Genomic DNA, 17,020 nt, shown 5'->3' with positions numbered 1-17,020 from the left:
ATACGCCGCGACCTTCACCTGTTCACCCCCGCTGCCTGGGACTACCACACCCTCGATCAGAGGGTCCTTACTTATCACGTGGAGGAGGGGCTCAGAGTAGAGGACGTAAAGCAGGGGAGACAGGGGGCACCCCTGCCTCACCCCGCACCCGACCGGCACTCCGGCCCCCACTCTCCCGTTGATACTCACCCGAGACACGACTCCGTTATACAGGGTCTGGATCCATCTGACGAAGGTGTGGCCCACGCCCAGCCGTATCAGCACCTCCCAGAGGAAAGCATGGTGGACCCTATCAAAAGCCTTACTCTGGTCGAGGCTGACCAGCATGAGCGCCAGTCCGCGGTCTTCTACCCATGCCACCGTGTCCCTGATGAGGTGGAGATTCCAAACGATCCTCCGGCCCTCGACACTGCAGGTCTGGTCTCTGCAGACCAGATCTGGCATAACCTTCCTCAGTCGATTACCCAGCACCTTAGCGAGGATCTTGTAATCGGTGCAAAGTAACTGGATCGGCCTCCAGTTTTCCAGATCGGTCTTCTCACCCTTTTTGAAGATGAGGGACAACACCCCAACCTTCATAGTTGTCCCCATCTCCCCTACCTGCAGTATCTCACCAAAGACCTCCATAAGCATCGGTTGTAACAGATCCCAAAAGGCAATGTAAAAATCTGTGGGCAGGCCGTCAAGCCCTGGGGCAGTTCCCTTACGCAGGCCGGCAGCCGCCGCTTTTAGCTCGGCGGCAGTCAGACTCCCCTCCAGGTCTGGGGCGACCTTAGTTCCCTCTCCAATGCCCGTCAACCAGTCCTCCCACCGGCTCGAGTCTACAGGTTTCTCTGCGAACAAGGACCTATAAAACTCCGAGGCACACTCCACCATCTGTTGCCCGTCGCTCGTCATCGTGCCGTCTGCCTGACGGAGGGCCTCGAAGCTGGTCCTTGCCTGCCTCGCTCGGACCGAGCCGAAGAAGTGGGACGAGCATTTTTCCTCGTTCTCAATCAGGTCGCCCTTCAACCTAAACAGGAAGTCTTTAGCCCTCGAAGACCAAAACTCTTTTAGACGAGTTCTGATCTCCGCGGCTTTAGCCGCATCGAAGGAACCGCCCCCGTTGAATGCCGCGTACACCGCCTCTAGCTCCCGTTGTAAACGGGCTAGAGTCTCCCTACCCACCGACTGCCTGTGCCGACAATAACTTATGGAGGCCTTGGCTATAGCCTTCTTGCAGGCTTCCCACCAAAGGACCGCCGTCGGGAAACTCCACCTCTTCCTCTGGAAGCTGCCCAGCAGGCTCGCTATCCGGGCTAGGTATTCTGCCTCGGACAGAACCTGCACGTTCAGCCTCCAGTACCGGGTCTTATAAGTGGAAGCCTCAGGGATCACGGTTACAGCCAGCAGGAGGTGATCAGAGAACCAAACTGGGCCAACCCGCCTAGCTTGGACTACACCCTTTAAGGTAGTAAAAATGTAGTCCAATCGCCTAAAACTGTCCCGCCCGTTGCTCCAGGTATAAACCTTAGAGGCAGGCCCAGTTCCCTCAAAACAGTCCTGCAAACGAAACCGGTGCATTAATTCGCACAAAACACTCACACCCGAACCACGCACATCACTCACATCGATGTTAAAATCACCCCCCACTAAGACGGAGCGATTAGTGAAGAGTAAAGGCTCAAGTGCTCTTAAAAAGGACGCCTGTAAGCGCCTTTCCGCCGGCCCGTACACGGCGACCAGCCGGACCCGCATTGTGTCCCATACCCCGTCTACCACTAGGAGGCGCCCAGGGACGACCGATGTGGCCTCACTAGCCACAAAGTTCGGCGATCCGCTGAGAATCCCCACTCCCGAGGAATGCACTCCCCCCACACTCCACCACGAGTCCCCTTTGCGCCAGTCGCTCTTAAAATCAAGAACATCCCTCTCCGACCCCAAGTGCGCTTCTTGAAGAAAACAAAAACTAAAACGTCTCTCGGCCAAGTCTTTAAAGACCGCAACACGTTTGATTTTATTTTTCAACCCCCTGACGTTGACCGAGCAGATGGTGTAATCCATGGGAAAGGAGAGGAAGTCTTACACTCAGGGTGCTCCAAGGGCCCATTCGGCATTCTTGGGGGGGGGTTCAACTTCACTGAAGTCAGCTCGGGGGATCTTCTGAACCGGTGCTGCTACCAGGGCTGAAAAACCCAGATAGCGACGGGGAGGCCGGGACAAAGGAAGACTCTCCGTCCGGACCTGACCTTCCGCTCAAAGGTATGGAGCCACTCTCATCTGAGTCGATTAAATTTTCAGGCTGGAAATTTAGCCCTGTTCCCATCGCCCCTTCTCCGGCCTGCTCGGCCCAGGAGGAGTGCGACTCAGTTGGGGGGGGGGGCCTGCCCCCTCCTCCTTCTTCTTCTGGCTGGGGGTTAGGTCTCTCCGCTTCTTCATCCATCTCTTCAACCTCCTGTTCTGGACCGGTGCCAGGTTCCTTCTGAGCTGGATCCTGTTCCAGTTCCTCTTCTTCCCTTGGACCTTCCACAGAGTCCCCGTCCACCCTGGTCTCGTCTCCCTCGACCGACACACTCTCAGGGCCCTCGGACTCACTATCAGAAGTCATGGAGTCTTCATCTGGGGGAGACCATGCTTCCTTGACTCTTTTGTCTCCATCCCATTCGCCATCTTCTTCTGAGGACTCTCTTTGTCTTTTACCCTTCTTTTCCTTCTTCTTATTCTTCTTCTTTTTGTTCTCCACAGGCGTCCACTCGCCGCCCGAGGATGCCTCTTCTCTGGCTCCCTCTTGTGGCGCCGCAGGTGTCAGACCATCAGCGGGAGGGTTCTGATGTTCCGTCTCCTCACCGTCCGCAGCTTCCTGGGGACTTGGTTCTGAATTTTCTGACGACGCACCTTCTCTTGTCCCCTGTTCCGCGGGGTCGTCTGCCAGGTAAGTAGGACCTTCGTCTTTCCTCCCCTGTGGTGTAGGAGTTCCTGCTTGCCCTTCCACCTCTCCCGAGACGACTGAGGCGAAGCTCCGGACCTTCTTTGGGCAATTCCTATACAGGTGGCCCTCCTCACCGCACAGGTTACACACCAAGGCGTGGTGGCACACCGCCGCCACGTGCCCGGTTCGGCCGCACCTCCTGCAGATCTCTGTCCTGCAATCCACCACCAGGTGCCCCTCCTGGCCACATCGTCTGCACGTTTTCGGTTGCCCCGGGTACATAAGGTAACCTCTATTGGGGCCAATGGTGAAGGTAGCCGGGGGGTGCAGCACGCCTCCAGGTGTCATCAAACAGGTCCGGAACCTCGCCATGTACCGCCATTTGGCCGTCCAGACGTTCTCCTCATCCATGACCTTTTTTCCTTCGCCTTGAAGATCTACAAATCTCTTTAGAAAGATAGAGACGATAGACTCTGGTACATTGCCATTAAACATATGGACAGTAATTGGCCGGAGTTCACGGGCGAACAGGGGTTCAATTACAAATTTTGCCAAGGGTTCCGTGTTTCTCAGAAGCTCTATCTTGTTCCATACCCTGATCACTTCAGGTTCCGAGGTTACCGTTAGATCGTAGAGGTTCCTGTTCTGAAAATCCTGAATGCACAGGATGTCTTCCTTCCTGACTCCTAACAAATCGAAAACTATTCTTCTCTCGAAGGTCCTCCTGACCATCCATTCTGCCGCATCTTCCTGGCTCTTCAATACGAAGCGCACCGTGCGCCGCATCTGCCCCTCACGGGACAGAGGGTGCCCGGCCGCCAGAGGGAAAGGCAACTCACCCTTCGCTGCCGTCATCTGGGAGCCCCACCTTCACCCCCTGGGCTCAACCCAGAGCGATTCCAGTGGTGGCTCAAGATCTTCCGGACTCCGCGGTCTTCAAAGGGTGTCTTCCGCCTGGTTGCCGCCTTGTTGCCTTCCTCGTAATGGAGTCCCCTCCGGTAGGGTCCGCCGCTCTCCCCGTCCTCCGCCCTTCTCGTCTTTTGGTAAGCCCTCCAGCCGCGGTCAAGCCACGCGCTTTTGGATCTTGGCCAAAAGGCCGAGAAGCGATGCCCGACGCCGGCCTTGGGCGGGCGCGCGGGCGTCCGGCTGGCGCGCAGCGGCGCAGGCCGACGCCTCTGGAGCCCGGTCCGCACGCGGCTGCCGGCCGCCCGGACTCCGCTCTCCCCCTCTCTTGCCTGCCTGCTTGCTCGCCTGCCTGCCCGCCAGTCCCGGGCGGGGGCCCTGCTCTTTGATCTCCTGTCAACGGCCCGACAACGACCGCAGCCGCGGGGGGCGCCAGCCGGCCGGCCTCCTTAGCTTAGGCCCCTCCCACCAGCAGCAGCCGTGCCGAGTGAGCTGCAAGCGAAAGCGGACCGTCGGCACCTGCGGGCAGAGGCAAGGGGCAGCGCTCTCTCGGGAGGGACGGGGACACACACACACCTGCCTGCCTGCCGAAAAAAAGAAAGAAAAGGTGTATATACTAAGTTTTTTGGAGGGAAAACGGCCGGCTGTCGAAAGGGGCCCGCCTGCAAGGACGGGGACACACACACACACACACACACACACACACACACACACACACACACACACACACACAAGCCACGCCTGCCTCCCTGGAAAAAGGAGGAAAAAACTAAGTTTTTTGGAGGGAAAACGCACGGGAGCCGAAAAGGGGGCCGGCCTGCTTGCCGAGAGAGTCGAGGCGCGGGAAAGTGCACGGAGGGAGCACGGGAACGGGGAGGGGGAGAGAGAGAGACACAGAGACACACAGATGGACGAGAGACGAGACCGGAGAGGAAGGAGCTCCGGTCCACCTCGCTTGCTTGCTAGCTACGTCTGTCTTTTCACCGCTGAGAGAAGGTAGTGCACCGTTCCCGGAGGCGCTGCAATACCGGGCCGATGCGTGGAGAGGACGGAGCAAGCTCCTGATCCAGCTCCCTGTTCCAAAAATCCGTTTAATATGTGGTCCCCCGATGGGGGACGTATCAGATATTAAACTGATAAGAACAGATACTACACTTGATCTTAGCCAAAAGGCCGAGAAGCGATGCCCGACGCCGGCCTTGGGCGGGCGCGCGGGCGTCCGGCTGGCGCGCAGCGGCGCAGGCCGACGCCTCTGGAGCCCGGTCCGCACGCGGCTGCCGGCCGCCCGGACTCCGCTCTCCCCCTCTCTTGCCTGCCTGCTTGCTCGCCTGCCTGCCCGCCAGTCCCGGGCGGGGGCCCTGCTCTTTGATCTCCTGTCAACGGCCCGACAACGACCGCAGCCGCGGGGGGCGCCAGCCGGCCGGCCTCCTTAGCTTAGGCCCCTCCCACCAGCAGCAGCCGTGCCGAGTGAGCTGCAAGCGAAAGCGGACCGTCGGCACCTGCGGGCAGAGGCAAGGGGCAGCGCTCTCTCGGGAGGGACGGGGACACACACACACCTGCCTGCCTGCCGAAAAAAAGAAAGAAAAGGTGTATATACTAAGTTTTTTGGAGGGAAAACGGCCGGCTGTCGAAAGGGGCCCGCCTGCAAGGACGGGGACACACACACACACACACACACACACACACACACACACACACACACACACACAAGCCACGCCTGCCTCCCTGGAAAAAGGAGGAAAAAACTAAGTTTTTTGGAGGGAAAACGCACGGGAGCCGAAAAGGGGGCCGGCCTGCTTGCCGAGAGAGTCGAGGCGCGGGAAAGTGCACGGAGGGAGCACGGGAACGGGGAGGGGGAGAGAGAGAGACACAGAGACACACAGATGGACGAGAGACGAGACCGGAGAGGAAGGAGCTCCGGTCCACCTCGCTTGCTTGCTAGCTACGTCTGTCTTTTCACCGCTGAGAGAAGGTAGTGCACCGTTCCCGGAGGCGCTGCAATACCGGGCCGATGCGTGGAGAGGACGGAGCAAGCTCCTGATCCAGCTCCCTGTTCCAAAAATCCGTTTAATATGTGGTCCCCCGATGGGGGACGTATCAGATATTAAACTGATAAGAACAGATACTACACTTGATCTTAGCCAAAAGGCCGAGAAGCGATGCCCGACGCCGGCCTTGGGCGGGCGCGCGGGCGTCCGGCTGGCGCGCAGCGGCGCAGGCCGACGCCTCTGGAGCCCGGTCCGCACGCGGCTGCCGGCCGCCCGGACTCCGCTCTCCCCCTCTCTTGCCTGCCTGCTTGCTCGCCTGCCTGCCCGCCAGTCCCGGGCGGGGGCCCTGCTCTTTGATCTCCTGTCAACGGCCCGACAACGACCGCAGCCGCGGGGGGCGCCAGCCGGCCGGCCTCCTTAGCTTAGGCCCCTCCCACCAGCAGCAGCCGTGCCGAGTGAGCTGCAAGCGAAAGCGGACCGTCGGCACCTGCGGGCAGAGGCAAGGGGCAGCGCTCTCTCGGGAGGGACGGGGACACACACACACCTGCCTGCCTGCCGAAAAAAAGAAAGAAAAGGTGTATATACTAAGTTTTTTGGAGGGAAAACGGCCGGCTGTCGAAAGGGGCCCGCCTGCAAGGACGGGGACACACACACACACACACACACACACACACACACACACACACACACACACACACGCCACGCCTGCCTCCCTGGAAAAAGGAGGAAAAAACTAAGTTTTTTGGAGGGAAAACGCACGGGAGCCGAAAAGGGGGCCGGCCTGCTTGCCGAGAGAGTCGAGGCGCGGGAAAGTGCACGGAGGGAGCACGGGAACGGGGAGGGGGAGAGAGAGAGACACAGAGACACACAGATGGACGAGAGACGAGACCGGAGAGGAAGGAGCTCCGGTCCACCTCGCTTGCTTGCTAGCTACGTCTGTCTTTTCACCGCTGAGAGAAGGTAGTGCACCGTTCCCGGAGGCGCTGCAATACCGGGCCGATGCGTGGAGAGGACGGAGCAAGCTCCTGATCCAGCTCCCTGTTCCAAAAATCCGTTTAATATGTGGTCCCCCGATGGGGGACGTATCAGATATTAAACTGATAAGAACAGATACTACACTTGATCTTAGCCAAAAGGCCGAGAAGCGATGCCCGACGCCGGCCTTGGGCGGGCGCGCGGGCGTCCGGCTGGCGCGCAGCGGCGCAGGCCGACGCCTCTGGAGCCCGGTCCGCACGCGGCTGCCGGCCGCCCGGCCGCTCTCCCCCTCTCTTGCCTGCCTGCTTGCTCGCCTGCCTGCCCGCCAGTCCCGGGCGGGGGCCCTGCTCTTTGATCTCCTGTCAACGGCCCGACAACGACCGCAGCCGCGGGGGGCGCCAGCCGGCCGGCCTCCTTAGCTTAGGCCCCTCCCACCAGCAGCAGCCGTGCCGAGTGAGCTGCAAGCGAAAGCGGACCGTCGGCACCTGCGGGCAGAGGCAAGGGGCAGCGCTCTCTCGGGAGGGACGGGGACACACACACACCTGCCTGCCTGCCGAAAAAAAGAAAGAAAAGGTGTATATACTAAGTTTTTTGGAGGGAAAACGGCCGGCTGTCGAAAGGGGCCCGCCTGCAAGGACGGGGACACACACACACACACACACACACACACACACACACACACACACACACACACAAGCCACGCCTGCCTCCCTGGAAAAAGGAGGAAAAAACTAAGTTTTTTGGAGGGAAAACGCACGGGAGCCGAAAAGGGGGCCGGCCTGCTTGCCGAGAGAGTCGAGGCGCGGGAAAGTGCACGGAGGGAGCACGGGAACGGGGAGGGGGAGAGAGAGAGACACAGAGACACACAGATGGACGAGAGACGAGACCGGAGAGGAAGGAGCTCCGGTCCACCTCGCTTGCTTGCTAGCTACGTCTGTCTTTTCACCGCTGAGAGAAGGTAGTGCACCGTTCCCGGAGGCGCTGCAATACCGGGCCGATGCGTGGAGAGGACGGAGCAAGCTCCTGATCCAGCTCCCTGTTCCAAAAATCCGTTTAATATGTGGTCCCCCGATGGGGGACGTATCAGATATTAAACTGATAAGAACAGATACTACACTTGATCTTAGCGCTCCCTGTTCCAAAATCCGTTTAATATGTGGTCCCCGATGGGGGAACGTATCAGATATTAAACTGATAAGAACAGGAGAAGCGATGCCCGACGCCGGCCTTGGGCGGGCGCGCGGGCGTCCGGCTGGCGCGCAGCGGCGCAGGCCGACTGCCTGCTTGCTCGCCTGCCTGCCCGCCAGTCCCGGGCGGGGGCCCTGCTCTTTGATCTCCTGTCAACGGCCCGACAACGACCGCAGCCGCGGGGGGCGCCAGCCGGCCGGCCTCCTTAGCTTAGGCCCCTCCCACCAGCAGCAGCCGTGCCGAGTGAGCTGCAAGCGAAAGCGGACCGTCGGCACCTGCGGGCAGAGGCAAGGGGCAGCGCTCTCTCGGGAGGGACGGGGACACACACACACCTGCCTGCCTGCCGAAAAAAAGAAAGAAAAGGTGTATATACTAAGTTTTTTGGAGGGAAAACGGCCGGCTGTCGAAAGGGGCCCGCCTGCAAGGACGGGGACACACACACACACACACACACACACACACACACACACACACACACACACACAAGCCACGCCTGCCTCCCTGGAAAAAGGAGGAAAAAACTAAGTTTTTTGGAGGGAAAACGCACGGGAGCCGAAAAGGGGGCCGGCCTGCTTGCCGAGAGAGTCGAGGCGCGGGAAAGTGCACGGAGGGAGCACGGGAACGGGGAGGGGGAGAGAGAGAGACACAGAGACACACAGATGGACGAGAGACGAGACCGGAGAGAAGGAGCTCCGGTCCACCTCGCTTGCTTGCTAGCTACGTCTGTCTTTTCACCGCTGAGAGAAGGTAGTGCACCGTTCCCGGAGGCGCTGCAATACCGGGCCGATGCGTGGAGAGGACGGAGCAAGCTCCTGATCCAGCTCCCTGTTCCAAAAATCCGTTTAATATGTGGTCCCCCGATGGGGGACGTATCAGATATTAAACTGATAAGAACAGATACTACACTTGATCTTAGCCAAAAGGCCGAGAAGCGATGCCCGACGCCGGCCTTGGGCGGGCGCGCGGGCGTCCGGCTGGCGCGCAGCGGCGCAGGCCGACGCCTCTGGAGCCCGGTCCGCACGCGGCTGCCGGCCGCCCGGACTCCGCTCTCCCCCTCTCTTGCCTGCCTGCTTGCTCGCCTGCCTGCCCGCCAGTCCCGGGCGGGGGCCCTGCTCTTTGATCTCCTGTCAACGGCCCGACAACGACCGCAGCCGCGGGGGGCGCCAGCCGGCCGGCCTCCTTAGCTTAGGCCCCTCCCACCAGCAGCAGCCGTGCCGAGTGAGCTGCAAGCGAAAGCGGACCGTCGGCACCTGCGGGCAGAGGCAAGGGGCAGCGCTCTCTCGGGAGGGACGGGGACACACACACACCTGCCTGCCTGCCGAAAAAAAGAAAGAAAAGGTGTATATACTAAGTTTTTTGGAGGGAAAACGGCCGGCTGTCGAAAGGGGCCCGCCTGCAAGGACGGGGACACACACACACACACACACACACACACACACACACACACACACACACACACAAGCCACGCCTGCCTCCCTGGAAAAAGGAGGAAAAAACTAAGTTTTTTGGAGGGAAAACGCACGGGAGCCGAAAAGGGGGCCGGCCTGCTTGCCGAGAGAGTCGAGGCGCGGGAAAGTGCACGGAGGGAGCACGGGAACGGGGAGGGGGAGAGAGAGAGACACAGAGACACACAGATGGACGAGAGACGAGACCGGAGAGGAAGGAGCTCCGGTCCACCTCGCTTGCTTGCTAGCTACGTCTGTCTTTTCACCGCTGAGAGAAGGTAGTGCACCGTTCCCGGAGGCGCTGCAATACCGGGCCGATGCGTGGAGAGGACGGAGCAAGCTCCTGATCCAGCTCCCTGTTCCAAAAATCCGTTTAATATGTGGTCCCCCGATGGGGGACGTATCAGATATTAAACTGATAAGAACAGATACTACACTTGATCTTAGCCAAAAGGCCGAGAAGCGATGCCCGACGCCGGCCTTGGGCGGGCGCGCGGGCGTCCGGCTGGCGCGCAGCGGCGCAGGCCGACGCCTCTGGAGCCCGGTCCGCACGCGGCTGCCGGCCGCCCGGACTCCGCTCTCCCCCTCTCTTGCCTGCCTGCTTGCTCGCCTGCCTGCCCGCCAGTCCCGGGCGGGGGCCCTGCTCTTTGATCTCCTGTCAACGGCCCGACAACGACCGCAGCCGCGGGGGGCGCCAGCCGGCCGGCCTCCTTAGCTTAGGCCCCTCCCACCAGCAGCAGCCGTGCCGAGTGAGCTGCAAGCGAAAGCGGACCGTCGGCACCTGCGGGCAGAGGCAAGGGGCAGCGCTCTCTCGGGAGGGACGGGGACACACACACACCTGCCTGCCTGCCGAAAAAAAGAAAGAAAAGGTGTATATACTAAGTTTTTTGGAGGGAAAACGGCCGGCTGTCGAAAGGGGCCCGCCTGCAAGGACGGGGACACACACACACACACACACACACACACACACACACACACACACACACACACAAGCCACGCCTGCCTCCCTGGAAAAAGGAGGAAAAAACTAAGTTTTTTGGAGGGAAAACGCACGGGAGCCGAAAAGGGGGCCGGCCTGCTTGCCGAGAGAGTCGAGGCGCGGGAAAGTGCACGGAGGGAGCACGGGAACGGGGAGGGGGAGAGAGAGAGACACAGAGACACACAGATGGACGAGAGACGAGACCGGAGAGGAAGGAGCTCCGGTCCACCTCGCTTGCTTGCTAGCTACGTCTGTCTTTTCACCGCTGAGAGAAGGTAGTGCACCGTTCCCGGAGGCGCTGCAATACCGGGCCGATGCGTGGAGAGGACGGAGCAAGCTCCTGATCCAGCTCCCTGTTCCAAAAATCCGTTTAATATGTGGTCCCCCGATGGGGGACGTATCAGATATTAAACTGATAAGAACAGATACTACACTTGATCTTAGCCAAAAGGCCGAGAAGCGATGCCCGACGCCGGCCTTGGGCGGGCGCGCGGGCGTCCGGCTGGCGCGCAGCGGCGCAGGCCGACGCCTCTGGAGCCCGGTCCGCACGCGGCTGCCGGCCGCCCGGACTCCGCTCTCCCCCTCTCTTGCCTGCCTGCTTGCTCGCCTGCCTGCCCGCCAGTCCCGGGCGGGGGCCCTGCTCTTTGATCTCCTGTCAACGGCCCGACAACGACCGCAGCCGCGGGGGGCGCCAGCCGGCCGGCCTCCTTAGCTTAGGCCCCTCCCACCAGCAGCAGCCGTGCCGAGTGAGCTGCAAGCGAAAGCGGACCGTCGGCACCTGCGGGCAGAGGCAAGGGGCAGCGCTCTCTCGGGAGGGACGGGGACACACACACACCTGCCTGCCTGCCGAAAAAAAGAAAGAAAAGGTGTATATACTAAGTTTTTTGGAGGGAAAACGGCCGGCTGTCGAAAGGGGCCCGCCTGCAAGGACGGGGACACACACACACACACACACACACACACACACACACACACACACACACACACAAGCCACGCCTGCCTCCCTGGAAAAAGGAGGAAAAAACTAAGTTTTTTGGAGGGAAAACGCACGGGGGAAAACGCACGGGAGCCGAAAAGGGGGCCGGCCTGCTTGCCGAGAGAGTCGAGGCGCGGGAAAGTGCACGGAGGGAGCACGGGAACGGGGAGGGGGAGAGAGAGAGACACAGAGACACACAGATGGACGAGAGACGAGACCGGAGAGGAAGGAGCTCCGGTCCACCTCGCTTGCTTGCTAGCTACGTCTGTCTTTTCACCGCTGAGAGAAGGTAGTGCACCGTTCCCGGAGGCGCTGCAATACCGGGCCGATGCGTGGAGAGGACGGAGCAAGCTCCTGATCCAGCTCCCTGTTCCAAAAATCCGTTTAATATGTGGTCCCCCGATGGGGGACGTATCAGATATTAAACTGATAAGAACAGATACTACACTTGATCTTAGCCAAAAGGCCGAGAAGCGATGCCCGACGCCGGCCTTGGGCGGGCGCGCGGGCGTCCGGCTGGCGCGCAGCGGCGCAGGCCGACGCCTCTGGAGCCCGGTCCGCACGCGGCTGCCGGCCGCCCGGACTCCGCTCTCCCCCTCTCTTGCCTGCCTGCTTGCTCGCCTGCCTGCCCGCCAGTCCCGGGCGGGGGCCCTGCTCTTTGATCTCCTGTCAACGGCCCGACAACGACCGCAGCCGCGGGGGGCGCCAGCCGGCCGGCCTCCTTAGCTTAGGCCCCTCCCACCAGCAGCAGCCGTGCCGAGTGAGCTGCAAGCGAAAGCGGACCGTCGGCACCTGCGGGCAGAGGCAAGGGGCAGCGCTCTCTCGGGAGGGACGGGGACACACACACACCTGCCTGCCTGCCGAAAAAAAGAAAGAAAAGGTGTATATACTAAGTTTTTTGGAGGGAAAACGGCCGGCTGTCGAAAGGGGCCCGCCTGCAAGGACGGGGACACACACACACACACACACACACACACACACACACACACACACACACAGCCACGCCTGCCTCCCTGGAAAAAGGAGGAAAAAACTAAGTTTTTTGGAGGGAAAACGCACGGGAGCCGAAAAGGGGGCCGGCCTGCTTGCCGAGAGAGTCGAGGCGCGGGAAAGTGCACGGAGGGAGCACGGGAACGGGGAGGGGGAGAGAGAGAGACACAGAGACACACAGATGGACGAGAGACGAGACCGGAGAGGAAGGAGCTCCGGTCCACCTCGCTTGCTTGCTAGCTACGTCTGTCTTTTCACCGCTGAGAGAAGGTAGTGCACCGTTCCCGGAGGCGCTGCAATACCGGGCCGATGCGTGGAGAGGACGGAGCAAGCTCCTGATCCAGCTCCCTGTTCCAAAAATCCGTTTAATATGTGGTCCCCCGATGGGGGACGTATCAGATATTAAACTGATAAGAACAGATACTACACTTGATCTTAGCCAAAAGGCCGAGAAGCGATGCCCGACGCCGGCCTTGGGCGGGCGCGCGGGCGTCCGGCTGGCGCGCAGCGGCGCAGGCCGACGCCTCTGGAGCCCGGTCCGCACGCGGCTGCCGGCCGCCCGGACTCCGCTCTCCCCCTCTCTTGCCTGCCTGCTTGCTCGCCTGCCTGCCCGCCAGTCCCGGGCGGGGGCCCTGCTCTTTGATCTCCTGTCAACGGCCCGACAACGACCGCAGCCGCGGGGGGCGCCAGCCGGCCGGCCTCCTTAGCTTAGGCCCCTCCCACCAGCAGCAGCCGTGCCGAGTGAGCTGCAAGCGAAAGCGGACCGTCGGCACCTGCGGGCAGAGGCAAGGGGCAGCGCTCTCTCGGGAGGGACGGGGACACACACACACCTGCCTGCCTGCCGAAAAAAAGAAAGAAAAGGTGTATATACTAAGTTTTTTGGAGGGAAAACGGCCGGCTGTCGAAAGGGGCCCGCCTGCAAGGACGGGGACACACACACACACACACACACACACACACACACACACACACACACACACAGCCACGCCTGCCTCCCTGGAAAAAGGAGGAAAAAACTAAGTTTTTTGGAGGGAAAACGCACGGGAGCCGAAAAGGGGGCCGGCCTGCTTGCCGAGAGAGTCGAGGCGCGGGAAAGTGCACGGAGGGAGCACGGGAACGGGGAGGGGGAGAGAGAGAGACACAGAGACACACAGATGGACGAGAGACGAGACCGGAGAGGAAGGAGCTCCGGTCCACCTCGCTTGCTTGCTAGCTACGTCTGTCTTTTCACCGCTGAGAGAAGGTAGTGCACCGTTCCCGGAGGCGCTGCAATACCGGGCCGATGCGTGGAGAGGACGGAGCAAGCTCCTGATCCAGCTCCCTGTTCCAAAAATCCGTTTAATATGTGGTCCCCCGATGGGGGACGTATCAGATATTAAACTGATAAGAACAGATACTACACTTGATCTTAGCCAAAAGGCCGAGAAGCGATGCCCGACGCCGGCCTTGGGCGGGCGCGCGGGCGTCCGGCTGGCGCGCAGCGGCGCAGGCCGACGCCTCTGGAGCCCGGTCCGCACGCGGCTGCCGGCCGCCCGGACTCCGCTCTCCCCCTCTCTTGCCTGCCTGCTTGCTCGCCTGCCTGCCCGCCAGTCCCGGGCGGGGGCCCTGCTCTTTGATCTCCTGTCAACGGCCCGACAACGACCGCAGCCGCGGGGGGCGCCAGCCGGCCGGCCTCCTTAGCTTAGGCCCCTCCCACCAGCAGCAGCCGTGCCGAGTGAGCTGCAAGCGAAAGCGGACCGTCGGCACCTGCGGGCAGAGGCAAGGGGCAGCGCTCTCTCGGGAGGGACGGGGACACACACACACCTGCCTGCCTGCCGAAAAAAAGAAAGAAAAGGTGTATATACTAAGTTTTTTGGAGGGAAAACGGCCGGCTGTCGAAAGGGGCCCGCCTGCAAGGACGGGGACACACACACACACACACACACACACACACACACACACACACACACACACACAAGCCACGCCTGCCTCCCTGGAAAAAGGAGGAAAAAACTAAGTTTTTTGGAGGGAAAACGCACGGGAGCCGAAAAGGGGGCCGGCCTGCTTGCCGAGAGAGTCGAGGCGCGGGAAAGTGCACGGAGGGAGCACGGGAACGGGGAGGGGGAGAGAGAGAGACACAGAGACACACAGATGGACGAGAGACGAGACCGGAGAGGAAGGAGCTCCGGTCCACCTCGCTTGCTTGCTAGCTACGTCTGTCTTTTCACCGCTGAGAGAAGGTAGTGCACCGTTCCCGGAGGCGCTGCAATACCGGGCCGATGCGTGGAGAGGACGGAGCAAGCTCCTGATCCAGCTCCCTGTTCCAAAAATCCGTTTAATATGTGGTCCCCCGATGGGGGACGTATCAGATATTAAACTGATAAGAACAGATACTACACTTGATCTTAGCCAAAAGGCCGAGAAGCGATGCCCGACGCCGGCCTTGGGCGGGCGCGCGGGCGTCCGGCTGGCGCGCAGCGGCGCAGGCCGACGCCTCTGGAGCCCGGTCCGCACGCGGCTGCCGGCCGCCCGGACTCCGCTCTCCCCCTCTCTTGCCTGCCTGCTTGCTCGCCTGCCTGCCCGCCAGTCCCGGGCGGGGGCCCTGCTCTTTGATCTCCTGTCAACGGCCCGACAACGACCGCAGCCGCGGGGGGCGCCAGCCGGCCGGCCTCCTTAGCTTAGGCCCCTCCCACCAGCAGCAGCCGTGCCGAGTGAGCTGCAAGCGAAAGCGGACCGTCGGCACCTGCGGGCAGAGGCAAGGGGCAGCGCTCTCTCGGGAGGGACGGGGACACACACACACCTGCCTGCCTGCCGAAAAAAAGAAAGAAAAGGTGTATATACTAAGTTTTTTGGAGGGAAAACGGCCGGCTGTCGAAAGGGGCCCGCCTGCAAGGACGGGGACACACACACACACACACACACACACACACACACACACACACACACACACACAAGCCACGCCTGCCTCCCTGGAAAAAGGAGGAAAAAACTAAGTTTTTTGGAGGGAAAACGCACGGGAGCCGAAAAGGGGGCCGGCCTGCTTGCCGAGAGAGTCGAGGCGCGGGAAAGTGCACGGAGGGAGCACGGGAACGGGGAGGGGGAGAGAGAGAGACACAGAGACACACAGATGGACGAGAGACGAGACCGGAGAGGAAGGAGCTCCGGTCCACCTCGCTTGCTTGCTAGCTACGTCTGTCTTTTCACCGCTGAGAGAAGGTAGTGCACCGTTCCCGGAGGCGCTGCAATACCGGGCCGATGCGTGGAGAGGACGGAGCAAGCTCCTGATCCAGCTCCCTGTTCCAAAAATCCGTTTAATATGTGGTCCCCCGATGGGGGACGTATCAGATATTAAACTGATAAGAACAGATACTACACTTGATCTTAGCCAAAAGGCCGAGAAGCGATGCCCGACGCCGGCCTTGGGCGGGCGCGCGGGCGTCCGGCTGGCGCGCAGCGGCGCAGGCCGACGCCTCTGGAGCCCGGTCCGCACGCGGCTGCCGGCCGCCCGGACTCCGCTCTCCCCCTCTCTTGCCTGCCTGCTTGCTCGCCTGCCTGCCCGCCAGTCCCGGGCGGGGGCCCTGCTCTTTGATCTCCTGTCAACGGCCCGACAACGACCGCAGCCGCGGGGGGCGCCAGCCGGCCGGCCTCCTTAGCTTAGGCCCCTCCCACCAGCAGCAGCCGTGCCGAGTGAGCTGCAAGCGAAAGCGGACCGTCGGCACCTGCGGGCAGAGGCAAGGGGCAGCGCTCTCTCGGGAGGGACGGGGACACACACACACCTGCCTGCCTGCCGAAAAAAAGAAAGAAAAGGTGTATATACTAAGTTTTTTGGAGGGAAAACGGCCGGCTGTCGAAAGGGGCCCGCCTGCAAGGACGGGGACACACACACACACACACACACACACACACACACACACACACACACACACACACAGCCACGCCTGCCTCCCTGGAAAAAGGAGGAAAAAACTAAGTTTTTTGGAGGGAAAACGCACGGGAGCCGAAAAGGGGGCCGGCCTGCTTGCCGAGAGAGTCGAGGCGCGGGAAAGTGCACGGAGGGAGCACGGGAACGGGGAGGGGGAGAGAGAGAGACACAGAGACACACAGATGGACGAGAGACGAGACCGGAGAGGAAGGAGCTCCGGTCCACCTCGCTTGCTTGCTAGCTACGTCTGTCTTTTCACCGCTGAGAGAAGGTAGTGCACCGTTCCCGGAGGCGCTGCAATACCGGGCCGATGCGTGGAGAGGACGGAGCAAGCTCCTGATCCAGCTCCCTGTTCCAAAAATCCGTTTAATATGTGGTCCCCCGATGGGGGACGTATCAGATATTAAACTGATAAGAACAGATACTACACTTGATCTTAGCCAAAAGGCCGAGAAGCGATGCCCGACGCCGGCCTTGGGCGGGCGCGCGGGCGTCCGGCTGGCGCGCAGCGGCGCAGGCCGACGCCTCTGGAGCCCGGTCCGCACGCGGCTGCCGGCCGCCCGGACTCCGCTCTCCCCCTCTCTTGCCTGCCTGCTTGCTCGCCTGCCTGCCCGCCAGTCCCGGGCGGGGGCCCTGCTCTTTGATCTCCTGTCAACGGCCCGACAACGACCGCAGCCGCGGGGGGCGCCAGCCGGCCGGCCTCCTTAGCTTAGGCCCCTCCCACCAGCAGCAGCCGTGCCGAGTGAGCTGCAAGCGAAAGCGGACCG

General features: G+C 61.4%; 13 non-coding genes across 13 annotated transcripts; all 13 read right to left on the bottom strand.

The window, feature by feature from the left end:
- Window positions 1-4,805: 4,805 nt before the first annotated feature.
- On the bottom strand, window positions 4,806-4,996 carry LOC148807027 (U2 spliceosomal RNA). Its single transcript, XR_016088988.1, has one exon. It is a non-coding gene; the product is annotated as a U2 spliceosomal RNA (small nuclear RNA).
- Window positions 4,997-5,781: 785 nt separating this feature from the next.
- On the bottom strand, window positions 5,782-5,972 carry LOC148807026 (U2 spliceosomal RNA). The gene has a single exon (XR_016088987.1). It is a non-coding gene; the product is annotated as a U2 spliceosomal RNA (small nuclear RNA).
- A 785-nt stretch (window positions 5,973-6,757) lies between these two features.
- Window positions 6,758-6,948, bottom strand: LOC148807025 (U2 spliceosomal RNA). The gene has a single exon (XR_016088986.1). It is a non-coding gene; the product is annotated as a U2 spliceosomal RNA (small nuclear RNA).
- Window positions 6,949-7,730: 782 nt separating this feature from the next.
- LOC148807024 (U2 spliceosomal RNA) lies at window positions 7,731-7,924 on the bottom strand. Its single transcript, XR_016089053.1, has one exon. It is a non-coding gene; the product is annotated as a U2 spliceosomal RNA (small nuclear RNA).
- A 783-nt stretch (window positions 7,925-8,707) lies between these two features.
- On the bottom strand, window positions 8,708-8,898 carry LOC148807023 (U2 spliceosomal RNA). Its single transcript, XR_016088985.1, has one exon. It is a non-coding gene; the product is annotated as a U2 spliceosomal RNA (small nuclear RNA).
- A 785-nt stretch (window positions 8,899-9,683) lies between these two features.
- LOC148807022 (U2 spliceosomal RNA) lies at window positions 9,684-9,874 on the bottom strand. Its single transcript, XR_016088984.1, has one exon. It is a non-coding gene; the product is annotated as a U2 spliceosomal RNA (small nuclear RNA).
- Window positions 9,875-10,659: 785 nt separating this feature from the next.
- On the bottom strand, window positions 10,660-10,850 carry LOC148807021 (U2 spliceosomal RNA). Its single transcript, XR_016088983.1, has one exon. It is a non-coding gene; the product is annotated as a U2 spliceosomal RNA (small nuclear RNA).
- Window positions 10,851-11,649: 799 nt separating this feature from the next.
- LOC148807020 (U2 spliceosomal RNA) lies at window positions 11,650-11,840 on the bottom strand. The gene has a single exon (XR_016088982.1). It is a non-coding gene; the product is annotated as a U2 spliceosomal RNA (small nuclear RNA).
- Window positions 11,841-12,620: 780 nt separating this feature from the next.
- Window positions 12,621-12,811, bottom strand: LOC148807019 (U2 spliceosomal RNA). The gene has a single exon (XR_016088981.1). It is a non-coding gene; the product is annotated as a U2 spliceosomal RNA (small nuclear RNA).
- Window positions 12,812-13,593: 782 nt separating this feature from the next.
- On the bottom strand, window positions 13,594-13,784 carry LOC148807018 (U2 spliceosomal RNA). Its single transcript, XR_016088979.1, has one exon. It is a non-coding gene; the product is annotated as a U2 spliceosomal RNA (small nuclear RNA).
- A 785-nt stretch (window positions 13,785-14,569) lies between these two features.
- LOC148807017 (U2 spliceosomal RNA) lies at window positions 14,570-14,760 on the bottom strand. Its single transcript, XR_016088978.1, has one exon. It is a non-coding gene; the product is annotated as a U2 spliceosomal RNA (small nuclear RNA).
- Window positions 14,761-15,545: 785 nt separating this feature from the next.
- On the bottom strand, window positions 15,546-15,736 carry LOC148807016 (U2 spliceosomal RNA). Its single transcript, XR_016088977.1, has one exon. It is a non-coding gene; the product is annotated as a U2 spliceosomal RNA (small nuclear RNA).
- A 786-nt stretch (window positions 15,737-16,522) lies between these two features.
- Window positions 16,523-16,713, bottom strand: LOC148807015 (U2 spliceosomal RNA). The gene has a single exon (XR_016088976.1). It is a non-coding gene; the product is annotated as a U2 spliceosomal RNA (small nuclear RNA).
- Window positions 16,714-17,020: the final 307 nt, after the last annotated feature.

This window comes from Atractosteus spatula, unplaced genomic scaffold, assembly GCF_055471065.1.
Source record: "Atractosteus spatula isolate fAtrSpa1 unplaced genomic scaffold, fAtrSpa1.hap1 Scaffold_42, whole genome shotgun sequence".
In the NCBI taxonomy this organism is placed as follows: Eukaryota; Metazoa; Chordata; class Actinopteri; order Semionotiformes; family Lepisosteidae; genus Atractosteus; species Atractosteus spatula.
Note: the sequence above shows the minus strand (reverse complement) of the source record. Positions and strands in the feature narration are given on the sequence as shown.